The sequence below is a fragment of the Penaeus monodon genome, chromosome 32, assembly GCF_015228065.2.
Source record: "Penaeus monodon isolate SGIC_2016 chromosome 32, NSTDA_Pmon_1, whole genome shotgun sequence".
Classification (NCBI taxonomy): domain Eukaryota; kingdom Metazoa; phylum Arthropoda; class Malacostraca; order Decapoda; family Penaeidae; genus Penaeus; species Penaeus monodon.
This window is the reverse complement of record NC_051417.1, coordinates 21291566-21291766: the sequence shown is the minus strand read 5'-3', so window position 1 is coordinate 21291766 and position 201 is coordinate 21291566.

Below are 201 nucleotides of genomic sequence, written 5' to 3'. Positions count from 1 at the left end.
CGGGTAATTGGCCCACCGGCTCTTGCTCGAGCGAGACCGTGAGCCCGGCCTCCGCGGCGAGAGGCTCCGGGAGGAGGCGCCTCGGCTCGGGCTCCGATTCCTTCGCCTTTTCTTCGGGCTCCTTGGCTCGGCTCCGCGTGGGCGTCCCTGCGTCTGCTCTGTGCCGACGCTTTTGATTGGCTGCTTTTCTCACACAATCGA